General features: G+C 52.5%; 1 protein-coding gene across 2 annotated transcripts in view; it reads right to left on the reverse strand.

The window, feature by feature from the left end:
- The window catches only part of Lmx1b (LIM homeobox transcription factor 1 beta), an 80,244-nt gene that overhangs the window by 63,250 nt on the left and 2,232 nt on the right, over positions 1-14,762 (reverse strand). The gene's annotated exons all lie outside the window — the stretch shown is intronic.

A 14,762-nucleotide genomic window follows, 5' to 3' on the forward strand; every position in this document is an offset into this window, starting at 1 on the left:
GTGAAGCTACAGCCCCTGTCTCTTGCATAGATTCTTTTAAAAATGTTTTATTATTATGGGGGCAGGGAGCATGCATGTGTGTGGAGGTCAGAACACAGCTTACATTAGCCCAACTTAGTTGGTTTTCTCCTCCCACTGTGGGTTCTAAAGATGCAACACATGTGATCAGGGCTGGCAACACCTTTACCTGCTGAGCCATCTCACACAGCCCTAAGCCTCCAGCCACACAGATTCTTGATGTCCTATCACAGTGCTAGATAGAGGTCCTGCCTATGACAAAAGTCACTCACAATGACTAATGTCACTCTTCATACACATCAATACATTTCACATCTCCGGGCCACCCTGAGGGCTGGGTAGATTTTTTGATTCCTAATATTTTTGGTGAAACAACAAGAGAGGCAAAAAGTCTGAGAAACCTGCTGAGGGTCACACAGCTACAGAGAATTCATGCCAGGATCCCAGACCATAAATGTTTAGCTCCTGCCCCATACTGACTAAGCATCTACTGCTGCAGCTGAGGTCTAACACACAGAAGAAAGCCATCAGGGAATCTTCAAGAGCCTGGCTCCTACCCAGAGGCCTGTTCTTTGAAGGGCACTATTGCCCGTGGCGAGCATTTAGGTGTCAGCAGACTTCGCCAGAACTGAGATGCAGAGACAAGGTCTAGCCCAAGGTCACAGCCAGAAAGCAGCAGAGCTTTCTGCAGGACTCTGCAAAGTCCTACTGAAAAATCTGGCCAAGGAAGATGAGCAGCCATGGCCTTCTCTGGGCTGGTGACGAGCAGCCATCTAAGTGCCCCAGGGTCACCTAGCTTTTCCTGCTGAGACTCCCTCCAGGATGCTTGCCAGGCTGAGCATGCACTGGGTCCCTGGTCCCTAAGACAAAAGTTTCCTTTTACTATTTATCTCCATCATGATTTACTGCTATTTACATTTGAATGTGAGTTGTGTCTCTGAGTCCAAGAGAGCAAGTCTGTGGGTGGGTGGCACCTAAGTGACCTTCCTGAACTCTTGCCATGTAGGCCAGCCAGACCAGTGTGAGGCCAGCTCTGTCCTCCGTTGGTCTGTCACTGTTCACTTATCTCTGATGTCCCTCAGGGGGCAGCTGCCCTGCCTGCCGGCTGGAACCAAACCTGGAGGGGTGGGCAGACAGGGGCACGTGGGAGGGGTCTGAGCTTCACCACAGGCCCCTTTGCAGTTCAAAGTGACAAGCTCAGGCGGCTGTCCCTTCAAAGGGCAGACACAGCCTGCCTCCAGTTGCTGTAGCAGCAGTCCGGAGCCAGGAAGGCGAAGCAGAGGTAAAGATGGCCCTGGGAAGCCTAACTGCACCCCTGTCCATGCTTGCCAGGCCTCCACTACCCCGGCTGCAGACATCTTGCCATGTAATCCTGGGAAATCACTTTCCTGCTCTGAGTCTGCCTGCTTTTGCTCATTTGCAAAGCATACAGAGGGTACTCGGATGCCCAAGGATGCTAAGGAGAAAGCCTACCTCACACCCTAGGACACTTGAGTGTGTCTCCCATCAGCTGCTTCCCATCCGTATGACTGGCGTGAGTCACTCTCCAAGTTCCTTAAGCTTGTTTCTCAAGAGTCATATAAGGCTAAGATGGAATGATGTCATGCCCAGTGGAAGTAGTTAGGTCACAGGTAAACTCCATTAGAGCTGAAGTATGCCCTGCCTACTGCTATAGCAGCCCCAGCAGGACTTAAGGAGGGGTTTGGTCCAGGAGCCCAATAGCTCAAATGCACCCTAATGGAAAGGCCTGGTGAGATTATCACTCTCTAAGTCACAACCCTAGCACCACAGAAGAAACACAGGACATATATCAGGAGCCACCTAGACACTGAACCCCTATGCCAGGCTGTTACCAGGGCACCAAACCCAGCAAGGAGCCAGGATATCCACCTTCCCAAAGGATCTAAGAAAAATTCTGTAGTGACACAATGTCAGGGTTCCACAGGCACAGTATTCAACCTCTCTGTGTCTTCTGTCTTATCTGAAAATGAAAACAAGCTAGCACCCATGTCAGAATGTCACTGAAGAATGAAAATGGCTCAGAGCCTGTGCCTCTGGGACTACCAGCTCTAAGCAAGCATACAATTGTGGCTGTTGCTGCTGCTGCTGTTGCTGCTGTTGCAGCTGTAGGCTCTCTGGGTCCTGCCCCGTGGTCACTGCTGCTGCTCTCCAGGTCCTGGCCCGCCTGCTCGAAGCCTGTGCAGCTGTCGCCCTTCTGCCTCTCAGACTTGTGAAGTATCAGCTACTGAGCAGCATCCTGAGCGCCCCTGCAGATCCAGGCTGCCGGGAGCTTCCCTCAGCTCTGTTTCTCTACCAGCTGGAAAGTGTAGAAAAAGCGTCCAGCCCTGCTGGGCTTGTCAAAGCAGGGCTGGCTTGACTCGAACCAGGCTTGGATGGTAATTTTGCGGTCATGACAACTATTTTCTTTACATACTGCTATGGAAGGGGGAACCCCCTGCTTTTTTTTTTTTTTTAACCTAATTGAAGACACTATCAAGCGTAAATATGCTGGCATTCTTAATAAAAACATGATGGAGGGAAATATTCAAAAGCTTAATAATCAGAAGCAATTTGTGTTGCGCAGAGAGATGTGTCATGTGCCGGCTCCCCTCCCTGACTGAGCTCCCTGCTGCAAGACTGGCTTTCAGGCTGGCAACTTTAGACCTATGGCAGAAAATCACCAACAACAGTGGGGCTCGGAGGTAGCCTGAAAAATATCCTCGAAAAGAAAAACACATGCGGGAGAGCGTGCTGCAGAAGTCATATTTCATGCCTGACTTTAGAGACTGTTAATAAGGATTAGAAACACTCCAGCAGCCAACTATCAGTCAGGGCGGGGTAATTAATGCCGCTTCAGATCTCTGCGTGGGGAAATGGAAAAGGCAAGTGTCCCTCCCTCATCTCACAGCAGAGAGGGCTCATCCCGTGGAACTGCCCAGAGGACTTCCGGACTTGTGTCCGGGGCTCAGCTGAAACCGGCTGTTGCTGCCTGTCTCTCCTGATCTGTCGTCCGGGCAGATTGGGGGATCCCTTTTAAATTGTAACAATATCAAACTCTCTCTCTCTCTGTCTTTTTCAGGATTGGCTAGTAAATATGATTAAGATAACACGTCTGAAACCACATGTCCTCAGCTCAGTGTCCAACATGTGGAGGACAGATGTATTTTCCATGCACAGATGACTTAGTGGGCTAGTCCCTTGAGGCAGGGACCCTGGAAGACGGCACTTAGAGAGGTCTGGGCAGTGTGCTGGCCCAGTCTCCTAGCCAGGCTGTTGGCCTCTCCATGACCCACCGTGGGAATAAAGGGCCAAGTACAGGGTGTCTGGGAGTCACACACAAGGGTGGCAGAAAGAGGCACCATGCTCAGCCTCAACCGTCTCTCCACATCCCAGAACTCCACAGCTCAGAAAACTCTTAAAACCATTCTACTGTCCAGGCCACTGTCACCAGTTCCCTCTCAGGAGCCAGGAGAACTAAGACATCAGCTAAGTATTAATGCTAGAGCCTGTTCTGCAGAGGACTGTGAGCGCTAGCTCCCATCTAGGCGTGTGCAGGCCTGGCTCTTGCTTCCTCTCAGGCACAACAATGTAGGAAACTTAGCCAGGCTCTGGCTGTACCTGGACTCAGCTCTCCCCTTGCTTCAAGGATTGTTTTTTTTTTTTTTGGGGGGGGGTCTGGGTGTTGAGACAGAGTTTGTTTATGTAGCCCTGCCTATCCTAGAACTCTATAGACCAGGCTGGCTTCAAACTTAAAGACTCACCTGCCTCTGCCTCCCAAGCGCTGATGTTAAAGGTGTGCACCACTACTTGGCTTTTCTTAAAGAGATACCAGCTGGAACTTTATGCAGCAGTCCAAAGACCCCAAAGATATGGTCAGGCTCTATGCTATATAGCAGGGTCTTCAGATCCTAGGTCTGCTGAGGTGGAGCCCAAGCTAGAATACACTGCGAGAGGTGGGAATGAAGGCTCAGAGCTCCCATCCTGACTACACGACGACTGGCTGAAATCCACTGCCCTGGTAGACCAAGCAGGCAGGGACGGCAGACTGTCCAGCCCCAGGAAAGAGTGAATAAATGAGCCAGGCAGTAGTGGCACACGCACACCTTTGATCCTAGCACTTGGGAGGCAGAGGCAGGCGGCTCACTGAGCTTGAGGCCAGCCTGGTCCATAGACCGAGTTCTATCTAGGACAGCCAGGGCTACACAGAGAAACCCTGTCTAAAGGAGGAGGAGGAGGAGGGAGAGGAGGAGGAGGAGGAAAAGGAGAAGAGGAGAAGGAGGAGGAGGGGGAGGAGGAGGAGGAAGAAGAGGAGGAGGAGGAAAAGGAGAAGAGGAGGAGGACAAGAAGGAGGAGGAGGGGGAGGGGGAGGAGGAGGAAGAGGAGGATGAGAAGGAAGAGGAAGAGGAGGAGGAGGAAAAGACCCATATCTGGGAGGGGCGTTGCACCTGAACTACCTGAGTGGGGTAACTCAGCTTCTGGTAAGGCTCCAGAGGATTGGTTTCCCTCTCTGAATGGTCCCTGGGCCACTTAGTGCAAGCAGCAAGCCCAGACTTCTTCCTGAGCCAGTCTGGCTTGGTAGATTGACACTGTTCTAGGCCTGTGGCTGATGACCGCTACTCTCTGACCCCTTATTAGAGCTCTTGCAGTGGCCTTCCTCAATACCCAAGGCCTCTTGTCCCTTCCCAATGGAAGAGCCCCGGGCCAGGGGGCAGACACTGTGAGCACAGGGTGCGGCTGGCAGGCTGGCTGATAGGAACCATCTGCGTTGTCTTAGGCTGCCCCTCTGCCCACTGTCCCTCTGAACTCGGCCGGTTCCCGCGGGCCGTTTGATGCTCGCAGGGTCACAGACCCCCGCACACAAATCACCACCGAAGGGCTGGGGGTGGGGCGGAGGCTCTGAAACCTAATCCACAAAGTTTGCCGTGCCGCAGGCTCACTCCTTCCCTCTGTGCCTAACGCCCCCTCCCTTCCCAAACAAGCCTTAGTTTTTTTTCTTGCCAAAACAACAAAAGTTGGTATCAAGTGTTTCGAGGGAGAAAGTCTCCCCTGCAGCCCCCACCCCTTACCAAGAAGAAGGGCCTGCCACTCCACTGAACCAGGGATTCCAGAAGGGCTCAGGGAAAGGATATTTAAGTTATCATTGGGTCCATTTGTCCTTGGCCCCAATTGCCACATATCCACTGGCCAGACTCCGTGCTCCTGTGGTCCCCTTCCTCTGGGACCCAGCTCCCTTCTCCATTGAATCTCTGGGTCCCAGTGCAGCCAGAGTTAGAAACATTACTCCTGCCCTCCTCCCACTCCATGAAACAGTCCTAGTTTGTCCTCTGTCCCTTTTTTTGGGGGGTGGGGGGTGGGGGGTGATATCTTACCCTCAGCCTGTTCCTTTCAGTGACCCGAGGCTGGACTCTGGCAGAAGAGGAGAAGGAACTGGGAGTACCCCCGCCCTGCTAGTGCGTGGGTTCCTGGCACAGCCAAAGACCTTAGGAAAGAGGCCAGGCAAACTGGTATGAGACACAAAATTCCTCTTCCAGCTCTTATGACTCTGAGGCCTTGGGGCTGAAACCCTGGGGTTAGTGAGTGGTTCCTAGAGGGGAGCAGAGCAGACTTTGGGGAGCACAGGAACACGAGCATTTTTACTTGCTAGGCACAGCTTTACTTTTTGTTGTTGTTTTGTTGTGTTGTTTTGTTTTGGTTTTCTTTTGTTTTTCAGTAGATGCATGGCCCCGGAATCACGCTTGCCTGGATGGCTGCTTCTCCAAGGCTCCGGGCTCCCTACTGTGCCCAGAACTCCTTGCCTTCTGGCTGGCCTGGGACCGGTGTGGGTCTACTAGTCCACGCAGGCCTCTGGGGCTCCTACACGGTGGTCACAGGACGGGCTGAGTCTGCACAGGACCGGTTGAAGGATGAGATGAAGGAGCAGTTGCTGCAGAGGGGGATAAAAGGCGCCAGTGGCCTGGCTGCGAAGCGGGTTTCTGCGGGGGTCGAACAAAGGAATTTGGCCTCTGAAGAAAGGGGCTGAGCTCACAGCTGGGAATGGCCGCCCCAGACCTGCAGGAGTCTCAGGACTACGGCACACTCCCTACAACCTAACGAAATCTGCCCCTCAGAGGACCCTGGTCTCCACTGCAACCCTATTTTGGCTCTTACCAGACTTGCCTTGACCAGGGTGTTAGTTGCACGAGCTTCCTCACTGGAAGCCCCAAATCCCCGACTCTAAGATACCCTCTGCTTGTGGGGCTATGTCCCCATTTACCAGATGCTGCCACGGAGGCTCCCCCCCCCCTTCCTCTGCTGGCCCTCTTAGCGGGCTCAAGAGACCCTATCCACTCCCAAAGGAAAAGCTAGTAGTGGGGACCCTGGGGCCCTCCGAGGCCCCCCTCCTCCGGTTGCCCTCGGAAGGGGTGGAGGGGACACGGTTGTAAGGTGTTCAGCCTCTTTTCTCTGCTTGACATGAATAAGGGGATTAGGGCGGCAGGTTTCCGTCGGTCACTCGGTGGGACAAAGGGCCCCGCGGTTTGAGCGGTCAGCTCCTGATTAAACGCCAGAGCCTGTCACTCAGCACTAGGCTAGGTACTTGTGTTCCTGACATAATCTTATTAGAAGATAAAACCAGAGAAATCCTTTTTCATAATGAAAAGTTACATTTAACGGCTGCACTCGTTCCCCACACCCTCCCAGACCCTTCCCGCCTTCCCCGTTGCTGTTGGATATGGCTCGCCTGTAATTGGCATTTAAAGTACCAAGTCCGGGAGAAAAACGGGGTTTAGGGTTTTTGTAATCCCCCTAAACTGTCTTTGTTCGAAATCTCCACAGATACAAGTCTGTTAAGGGTAAATATTTGTGGATTGATACAACCACACCCCCACATCCCTGCAAACCAAATCTGGAAAGGGGGGAAAAAAACGTTCGGCTGGTACGGTGCTGGTACTCGGGGAGGGGGTGGGGGGTAATTCTGCTTGCGCACGCAGCCGTGCTGAGGACTCTGTTGCGGGCCCCTTCGCCAGCTTCAGGAGCAGAGGCACTTGGGACATTTCTCAGGCGGGAAAAAGATCTTACAGGCTTTCCTTCAATGTTCTACTCCCTAGATCAACAACTCTCCCCGACTTGCTCCCGTGCTTGCCCAAAGGAGTGGGCTGGGGGGCTGGGGCGAGAATCTTAAAGCCTGTTCTCGCCATCAGCCTGCTCCCTCCAGTTGGCCCCTTTAATGGTTCCTAGGGGTGCCGCTCCCCGACTCCGTGTGGGCGCTCCATCCCACCGGGCACCCGGCCTCCAGCCCCGAAGAGCCTCCAAGCTTCGGAAGATTCCTTAACTGCGAAGGAACCCAAGAGCTGTGGCGAGGCCCCGGGTTCCGGGCTCCAGCCCAGCCCGTCCTGGATCGGATCGAATTCCTTCATAAATCAGCGGCCGGGTGAAAGGGTTGCGCGTTAGAAAGGGCAGGACCGTGTGCGCGTATTAGAGCGCGCGGTTCCCAAATCCGGGCTAAACCCCTGGTGACACCGAAATTCATCAACCACCGCCAATGCCCCTGCTCCATCTACGGAGGAGCCCGGGAGCCTGCATACCCTAGCTGCTTCACTCCGGGGAAAAGAGAATCCCGGGAGGCAGGACTGGCTGAGGCGAGCTCCTGGAACACTGCACAGACCCGGGCTGCGGTGAGCCGCATTGCCAGTCCCGCTGGCAAAGGGGGCTCTCCCCTCTGGGAAGGAGTTATTCTAACCTTTCTGTCCTCCGGTCAGGGCTGGCCTCTCGGGAGCACTCGCCGCTCTCCCCCTCCTCCCCCCAACCTTCCAGGCCGGTGCTCTGAAGAGAGGTATCTAGCATCTAGGGCTTCAGCAAGTCAGGACAAGGCGATCTAGGGATCTCAGGAAGGGAGGGAGGCCCTCTGGAGCCCGTTCCCTCACCCACAGGTCCCGCTGGGGGCGTAAAGTCAGCGTACTCCACAGGCACTCTACAAATAACGTTCTTTTTGGAAGCAATGCTACCTCAGGCCCATCGCGCTCAGCCCCGCTCCGCTCTTGCAAGTTCATGTGCGTTGGTCAAGCCCCAGAGTGCTAGAGAAAATGGTCCCTGAGGTTGCCCGTTGTGGCGGCCTTGCGGTGCTGCCTGGGGTGGGAAGCATGCATATTTCCTTCCCAGGGGATCCAGCAGAAGAGCGGTTGCACTCCATGAGCCTCCCACGCAGGGTAGACAGACAACGTGTTCCTGCCTCCAGCTTACTTCCCAGCAGGAGGGAAAAAAATACACACTGACACTGAGTGTCCCATTCAGGCTGGTACCTCTAAACTTGCTTCACTTTGTCACAACCTAAGATGGGACCCGTCATCCCCATTTCACAGAGGAGAAAATCTCTGGCCTCCGTCTGTAGGAGATAGTTAGGGTCTGTATCTCAAAGCTGCACTTGCCAGCTACTCCCTTTTGACCCTTTTCTCTTATGCTTAAAATCACAATACTCAGAGCTTAGGTTACCCTTCAGCATCCTGTTTCCCTGATTTCTACCCTGGCCTGAGCTAGGATTCACATTGGATGGCCCAAGTAACTGCAGCACTTTCAGCGCTACTCAGTAGGACTCTCCTCTACCATTGACAGGTGGGGGAAGAGGGACACACAGTCACAGCCGGCCAGCCACATTCCAGGTTGGCACTGCCCCTCCTTTCTGGGCCAAAACTTTGGAAGCACCTATGGGCAACAGAGAGCTGGAGGCCCAGTGTTGGGGTCGCCTCATCGTCCCAGCATATTTGTTAATTTAAACAGCTTGCTCCTACCACCCTGGTGGGACAGCCCTGAGAACTACCCTCCTCAGCCAGCAATCTCACTATAAGTGTGTGTGTGTGTGTGTGTGTGTGTGTGTGTGTGTGACACCTCACTATAAGTGTGTGTGTGTGTGTGTGTGTGTGTGTGTGTGTGTGACACCTCTTTTTTAGCACAGGCTGACCAGGAACACCTTTGCTTCTTATAGAAGCAGATTCTAGGAATGGGTCGTCCTCCCTCCTCTGCCCCCCCCCCCCCAGGTGCCAGGCCAGCCAGGTGCTCTGGCATCATCCACTACTGGAGCCTCTGGGCCAGTCTAGGGTCACTCAGGGCCAGCACTCCTTGAGGCCCCGTTCCCTTCATAAGTCCACACAACTTGAGTCCTCCTTCAGGGCCCTCAGGGTCAGCAGGCAGACCCAGGGGGCTGCCAGTCATGGAGCTGAGGTGCAGATACTGCTGCCCTGAGCATAACAAAGGAAGGGCTCACGTGAGAATTTATCTGTACTGATCTGGGCCAAGCAAAAGGTAAAGGGCATTGAGGAAGTGCTGTCAGCCAGGCCTGAAACCCAGGAAAGATACCACTGGGAGCACAGCAGCCCGTGTGCCCCAGCACTCCGTGAGTGCCACAGCGGTAGTTAGAGCAAACACAGGCCCTTCACTGCCCGTCACTTACACCTTCCTCCCAAATTACACAAACTTTGAAACATTTTTCTAGAAGAAGATGGATGCTTCAGGAGACTTGAGGTCAAGGCTGGGCTGTTTAAAGTATATTATTAACAAATAAACATTTACTGCAGGGGGAAAAGAAGAGGAGGAGGAGAAAAACCCTATAGGCCACCAGGGAACCAAATCATGTTGCTTTTGGCATCAAATGACAGGAGACATTTATGATATGAATGGAGAACACCAGAGGCTGATGGAAAGGCAGACGTCTGCCACCTCACTTCCCCTGCCTTCGGAATCAACTTTTTCAGCCCTCCCCACCCCCTTAGCCCTCCCCTATTACCATCACCTCTCCACTTCTGACCGCAGCGGTAATAAATATATATAATTTGGATTTTTCTCTTTGCTGCCATCAACACAGAATCTGGGAACTGTAGAGCGCTAAAGATCTTCTGGCTGGGTCAGTCAGACAGCCTAGGACCTGGGGTCCTGGTCACCTCAGGGCTGGTTAAAAGCTCACCGAGCTCTGGGCATGGGATGTGCGGATCATCTGCCCTGCCCCCATACCCCAAGCCAAGGACTGACTGTGGTGTCCAACAAATTGAGTATCTTCTTTCCTAAGTGATATGATTTCCCAGGTGTTAGTTTATATTTTTCCCTCCCTCTCCCTCTTCCCTACTCTGTCTCTTTAAAAATCCTGCATAGTCACAAGGCCCGGGAAGTTATGTTATACCATCACAGACAGAAACCTCACAGGGTCACAGAGCCTGAGCTGGTGCGAGTGCGTGTGCATGTATGTTCTAATCTTCTGGAATGTTCTTCCACCTTTAAATCTGTCTTTCCTTTTAAGTCCCTGGATCTCACACCCTCTAGATCAGTCTTGCACATGGAGGCTGAGCATTTTTTTGCCTGACGTTTGAGTCACAAAAACAGTAAGCTAGGACAGTTCTCCAACTATGAGATGACAGCATTGAGCATGCTCTTCCAAGCAATATGCAGGCACTGGGGGTGCCCATTGTTTCCTCAGTGGAAATATTGCTTCTCTGGGCCAACACACCACACGATCCCAGGAGGAACAGAGCCACACACCAGCCCAAGATGCTAACAGTCACCCGCTCTTACAATCAGAAGTTTCTCCAACACTGGACCAGGGAATAAAGGATGCCTTCAGAAGGAAACATTGACTGAAGTCCCAGCAGGTGTCCCCGGGAATCCTGGAAGCTACTGTGTGTGCTGATCTCACCAAGCTCAGGAGAGCCCAGACTGGTGGTGAGCTGCCACTTAGATGGGTGCTGGTGCCAGGAGGTGAACCTGGCTCTGACCTAGTGTCTAAAGCTCTTTTTGTGGCAGAGGGAGGTAGTGAAGGCACAGTGCCCTCCTGTCAGGCAAAAGGGGGATGCTGTCCCAGGGGAAGATACTGATGTGCTTAGGAGAGACTTATGGTCAGCCTGGCTTGGCCAAGAAACCCGTTTGCAGTCTGGAGGGTATCTTTGGAGACACACATTCCCTGCAACCACAGCCCCGAGGACAATAATAACTTACAAAATGTAACAACACACCAGGAGAAGACACCAGATCCTTTGGGCACCTAATGTAGATTCTGTAAGAATACTTTCCCAGGTAGGCAGAAGGTCAGGTAGGTGCCTGGTGGCTGTTGTGTTCCTAAGCTTGGCAGGAAGGCAGGAACGGATGGACCCTCCAGTCACACACAGATCCTAGCTGACACTTTTCTCCACTTGAGAAAAATACTGCAAGCAAATAAGGCCACAGCAGCCCGAGCCTTGGGAATAGAGGGTGAGCCTGAGTCGGCCCTAAATAATGCTTTCCTTCAGCCCCAGATGACTGCACGTCAGGAAGGCGTTCCCTCATCTCCATCCCACAGAGAAGGTACTGGGGTTAAATATACAGGCTTCCACCAAGGAACCAGCGATCCTCAGACTGGCACTGGCAGTGGAAGCCCTTCAGCTCTTGGGGGTCCAGAGAATAACCCCAGGCCCTTTCATAAGGCAAAGTATTGGCTTCGTTTTCTAAGCTAGTTCCTGGAGAGACCCAATACTCCGGGCAGTGGGCTTACAGTGTCTATAACCCCGAACTAGTTTGATACAGGAGTGATACTTGCAGGCTAGGGCTTTCACCATTAAGCAAGTGCTAATAGTGAGTGGGATACCAGAATATCCAAGGAAAAAGGCCTTCCAAGCCGGGAAAGGAAACCCAGAAGCCAAAAAAGGGCAGGGAGCCTGTGTTTGCCCCTCCGATGATGCTACACTGATGGAAGCAGTCGCTGTTCCCGAGGCCAAGGTGAGCCCCCTGATCCAGGAAAGCCTTTTTCCGGGCAAACACTTCTGAGGAAAAGAATGTGCTGGGAAGAACCCGGCTGAGCCACTTGCGGCGAAATGTTTTAAAACCTAGCCCAGGACTCAGAAGGCTTTTTGTCAAAGTCATAGCCTGGATGCCCCCTTCTGCCGCGGAGGATTCCCCTACTAGGGGGAGCGGCGGGGGTGTGTGGGGAGGGCAGGTCCAAGGTATTCCCAGTGTTCTCAGCAGAGCCAGGGAGGTCGTAGCATCCGAGGCTTTGGACGCCTGGGCAGGCTCCTTACAAGCGGGTGGAAGAGCTCCGGGCAGGAGCCCCGCACCCGGAGAGCACAAAGGCTCCCGTGCGCACACCTACTGCTCCCCAGACCCCTCCATGAGCTGCTCGACAGTCGTCAGACTCTATTGTGTGACAGATTTTTGGACTCTCCCACCGACCCTCTCCACTTCCGGAGCCTCCTCCAGGAATCCGCCACCTCCTTAAGACAGAAACCTTTTCCAGACAAGCAATCGGGCAATCGGGGCGAGTGAGCGACAGCCAGCAAGAAAAGGGAGTTACATAATTCGATTTCACTAAACTGCCAAGAAAAACAACATATATTGGAGGGGAGGTTGTCAGGTTTTTTTCTCAATGTTTCTCCGGGGGGAGACACGGAGCGGTGTTGGCGTTTTTGCGGAGGCCGCGCGTTTTCCAGGTTTCTAATTCGGTTTTCTATTCGAAAGAGGGCCGAGGTCTTGGATTTTCCCTCCCCCTTCTTTGAAAGAGTCCCCGAAATGCACATAAGGACGGGGTCGGGGGTAGGAGAGTTTTCAGGATACAAATAAAAACGTCTCAGTTCCAGGGCCGGGATTTTCTTTGCTCTGCCAGGCCTGCGAGTGGATTTTATCAATTGTCCTATATGAGCCCAATAGACAGTTAATCACCCCCGTGGTGCGTAAAACAACTCCGCGCTTCTGGGTGCCTGCAATCGTTGGGAACAAACCGAAAGGAAGAAGACACAGCAAGAAACACAGCACCTCTTTAAAAGGACCTACTCTGCCGTTCTGCGCAGGCGGGTGAAGAGTGCTTTTTACAAAAAGTACTTTAAAAAAAAGTGTGTGTGTGTGTGTGTATGGGGAGGGGGTGCTGCAAATTTCTCAGTGCTGTGGAGACACACACTTAAAATCAAGAAAGCACGTCTCTGTCCCCGATCGCCTTAATTCTCGTCTGAAAAGCATTTGTGCACACATGATATAAATATGCATCTGGGATTCTCAAAGAAAAAAATCATGAATAAAAAAATATTTTTTTTTATTGTGTAAAAGAACATTGTTTCCGTGTGAGTTCTTGCCGGCCTGGTTGATCTCCTGCTCCCTGCAAATGCTGCCAGGAGACCCTGGGGATTTGTCCCCAAGATTGTCTTGATAACCACTACTCCGCCCAAGCACACCAGGAGGCCCGCCTATAGCAGATACTTAATTGTCGTTATTGTTAGAAAGGAGAGATGGGGGAGGAAAGGGGAAACAGAGAGGATAAAGCCGGGGTCCTTTCCCTAGGAAACTCGGGGACGAAAGTCCGGGACTAAATTCCTTTCTAGCACCTGGAGTTTGCACCTTGGTAGAAGCCAGCTCTTTAGTGATGTTTTTCTTTTCTTTCAAAAACAAATACCAGTGGGACAAAGCAGTTGCAAATGTTTAATTGTTTTGTAAACTGGGGAGGCTGGTCACTCACCTAGCTCTTGTTACTATTTTAGGGCTGAGCCAGAAGGACCAGGGAGGTGTCTTTGCCCTGCTCCATAATGACCCCAGCAGCATCTATGTACAAAAGGTTGCAAAGTCTTTGCAGTGTTAATTTAAAAAAACACCCCAAAGTTTCAGAGGCTCATCTCTACTTTCCCAGGCCTCTTAGAAGACCCATGTGCGGTGTGTGTGTGTGTGTGTGTGTGTGTGTGTGTGTGTGTGTGTGTGTGTGTGAGGTTAGTGGCTAAGCTGGGTGTAAGAGGTACTGCTGGTGCCTAGCCACAGTACTTCCCAGAGAGGGGCTTCCTGAGTCACCCCAAGTCCCCAACCAGTGCTACCTCGTTTTATTCCTGCTGCTGTATGCCTGGTGGCCTTTTTCTCCCCAGGAACTAGAGTTCCATGGCACAGACACAGGACAGATATCAATGATATGCCTAAACCTGGGGAACACCGACCACAGAGAGGGACAGGCCTACATCATGTTATAGAACCAACAAAAGAAGAATCCTCAAAACCTACCCCAATTCTTGCCCATAGAAAACCCCACCCTACCCCAGCCACCAAAAAGAGCAAGGTGCAAAAAAGCAGTCCCTGACTGGTTCCTAGTTCCCGGGGATACAACAGCAGCCGGCCACCAAGGCCCTCTGCAGGGCTCTGGCCTGCAGCCCCAGTTGTTAGGCCCTAGTCAAAGAGTTTAGCTGCCCCTTTCCAAGCTAGACCCTGGATTTGGAGACCAATACTTTGGCTGCATTTACTGCATGGCACACGTAACCCTGCCTTTTTTCTCCAAGGGCTTTGGCACCCAGAGACCACTCCAGCCCAGAACACCTGAGGAGTCCCATCCAAGAAGCCTTTCTGAACGCCACTTAGAACTTCCCACAGTCTCACGCTTGTCTCTGCAACTTCCCTCCCAAGATTCCCACACCCCTCTTCCCACCAAGGCTCCTCATTGCACCCCAACTCAACCTCCCCCATTGCACTTCCAGGTAGGTCACCAGAAAAGCTCTGCATCTTCTGCGGTCTGTCCCCAGCCTTCAGCCACACAAGTCCACAGTGCCACCCTGCTTAGCATAGAAGCCAGCAGGTAAGGCTCAAACCACACCTCTAGTATCAACCACCCTTTTCCAGCATGCTGCAAGAAAGAAGGCTGTCTGGGCCTGACTCCTTCAGTCAGCCACTTCAACGAAGAGCTGTCTAGGAAGCTGTAGCTTCCTAGACAGATTGATTCTCCAGCTAAGAAAAATTGTAAGGGCAAAATTCCCGTATGGAACGGTTTAGGAAGAAGGACACCCATTTCTCTTTAC

Source organism: Mus musculus, chromosome 2, assembly GCF_000001635.26.
Source record: "Mus musculus strain C57BL/6J chromosome 2, GRCm38.p6 C57BL/6J".
Taxonomy (NCBI): Eukaryota; Metazoa; Chordata; class Mammalia; order Rodentia; family Muridae; genus Mus; species Mus musculus.